The sequence below is a fragment of the Gavialis gangeticus genome, unplaced genomic scaffold (assembly GCF_001723915.1).
Source record: "Gavialis gangeticus isolate Ggan-Ray unplaced genomic scaffold, GavGan_comp1, whole genome shotgun sequence".
Lineage (NCBI taxonomy): Eukaryota > Metazoa > Chordata > Crocodylia > Gavialidae > Gavialis > Gavialis gangeticus.
Genome location: NW_017729031.1, coordinates 30,962,700 through 30,965,446, shown reverse-complemented (window position 1 = coordinate 30,965,446; position 2,747 = coordinate 30,962,700).

Here is a 2,747-nt window from a genome sequence, read left to right as displayed (position 1 = left end):
TGGCTTATTCCAAATGCTGCTCTCAGATTGACCTCCTCCTGGCTTCCTGACCTGGCCTGTCCCTAGATTGCAGTTGCCCATCCTTACCGTAGTTGGCACCTCAATCCCTGAGTGGCCCCAGACCTGGCTGCTCATGACTTGGCATGACAACAAGAAACCAAGATTACACTGGGATATTTGGTAGCTTTAGGCCATCGGAGTGCCATGGTGGTGTTTCTCCCATTCTTTTGGTACTTGGTGACAGCTCAGCTATATACCGTTTGAAAAAGCAAGGCAGCATGTACTCTTCCTTCGAGAACTGTGGAACTGGAGCTGATTGTCCAGTATCAGTGTTACAGCCCTGCACGTGCTGGGAACACGGTGGATTTCCTGAGCATCTGTCATCAACCATGAATGGACACTGAAGAAGCACTCCTTCCATGCATTTTCCATGGGGAGATTCCAGTGATTAGTTTACCACCAGAAACAACACAAATTGCCTCATTATCTGCTCCAGAGGGGCTGTGAATGCCTGGGAATGTTCTTCCAGCAATGAAATCAAGAGTCCATGATGTCTTGCCTCCAGCGTTTCTGCAGACTAATGACCATTATCTTTTGGTTGCAATCTCCAGCCACTTTCTCCCTCACTCTCTTCCCCAGGCTCCTTTCTGCCTTGGCCTTCTCATTGTAGCAAGTGACACAAGGGGTCTCGGTGTGAGTGAGACGCTAGAACCTGGCAGGTGTCTTCCTGGACTTTACCCATGCCAGAAGCACAGAAAGGAGTCCACTTATGGGTACATCGCTGGGACCAAGAAGAGCCAAAAGGGGCTGGGGGAGATGAGAATGAAAGAACAATTGCATTTTAATATAGGCTGAAGAGAAGAGAGGGAGGAGCAAGAAGTTGCTCCTTGTCCCTCCAGCTACAGAGGGAGAGAAGTAGCTGTGGGGGTGGGTGTAGGAGGAAAGCAGAAAGCCATTCAATACCACTGCATGCCCCATGGTAGACTCCAGTAAGAGGAGTAACTATGGTGGGGAGAGCAGAAAGTCAATGAACAAGCCTTACCTCTTTGGGCATGTTTACGTGTGCTCTGGGAGGCATGGAGGATGCTTTAATTAGTGAGCCGTGCTAATTAAAAGTTCCCAAGCATGTAACAGTGTCCCCCACACTGAAAAATGGTGGCGAGGCGCTTTCAACTAAAGGTCATCAAATGAGCTTTAGTTCAAAGCACCCCACCGCCATTTTCAGCACAGGGATGCTGATACACATGATGCTAGCAGCTAGAGTCTGCTGGAGCACATTAATTTCCATGCTCCAGCAGACATGATTCATCGAGTTTGCTTTGACACGCTGGTTTTCCAGTGCATTGGAGCTGGCTCCCTGCACATGTACAGGAGCTCTCTAGTTCCAGTGAAAGAAGTGGCTATGCCAGGTGGAGAGGGTGGGAAAGAAATAGGGAGCAGTTAAACAACACTCCCAATGTATTTGGACCTCGGTAACTAACTTGATAGTGATCTTCAGTAGCACCGACTAACTCTGTTTTCAAAAATAAAACTGGAGAGACATCTTGTAATAATTCCTAGCATGGGGCTCTGCATATAAGGCTCATTCAAATCTGTTACACTTGTGTTCTTGTGATATTAATAGAGCCAGAAACCCATTTGTTCAGACTCCTTCATTTGGGAAAATCAGGCAAACACATTCCAGTTACTAGACCAGTCTGGTGACAGAAACAGTACAACATGGCTTTCAAATGGTAAAGATACTGTAAAGCACTGAGCAGAATAAATATTCTGATATCAAATCAGTAAATGTTGCGGGCTTCATTTATGAGGAGGGTAGAGTGCACTTTGGAGCAAGTAGGTCATGTTGGGGTTTGAATGGGCATGAAAGATAACACAGAAACGGATCCTGTCAGAATGAATGAATCCTTTTATGTACTTGCATAGGATACCTTTAATGTTTTTAGGAAGTTATTTTTTAGTTTTCTTAGGACATCATATAGCATCATTCCAGAGAGCTTCCAGTACTTTTCTTCCAAGTTTTATCTTTTTTAAAACTTTTCTGTAAGTAGTGAATATGCATGTAATCGGTAGAATAAACATCAGTTATTTTTCCTAAAAAGAATATATTTTTATAAAGGACAGAGATTTCTTATTTTTGACATATTTTGTAATAGTGAAATGGAAAACAGGTTAGTATTTAAACTCAATCATGTGTGAAATTAGTATCCTACAAGTGAACAGAAATGAATGCATCGAGTAATAAAATGGTAATCAGTGTTTAATTTTAATGCATACATCATCTTAAAAAGGGGGTGCTGAGAAGTTGCTATGCATGTTAATAAATGCTCTAGGTGTTTTCTGAAAAAATGTTTTGGAATTTACTCAACCATATTTTGGCATAATTCTGTACCATTATTGAGTAGTGCTTGTCCATGAGAGCAGCCCCACTGAGTTTAATAGGACTTTATGTAAGAAAGTCCTGGTTAATGTGGTTGGGCTTTTCAGAACCAGGCTGAAATGTCTGCAGTGAATTTAGTGGTGGTGAAAATTTGCCTGGTTCATCTATGATGAAGTCTGTAACACACACAGAGGTGATGCTGAGAGACAGCCAGTGAAAATTTCCTTGCCAATTTAGGCAATTTGTATAGACCCTGTCTTAGGGAGTATCAGTTCAGCAGAGGGTCATTAAACCAGCCCATATGCTTCTGACCTCTTCTGAGACTGCCAGCAAGGGTTTCAGATAGGAACGGGGGGGGGGGGGGGGG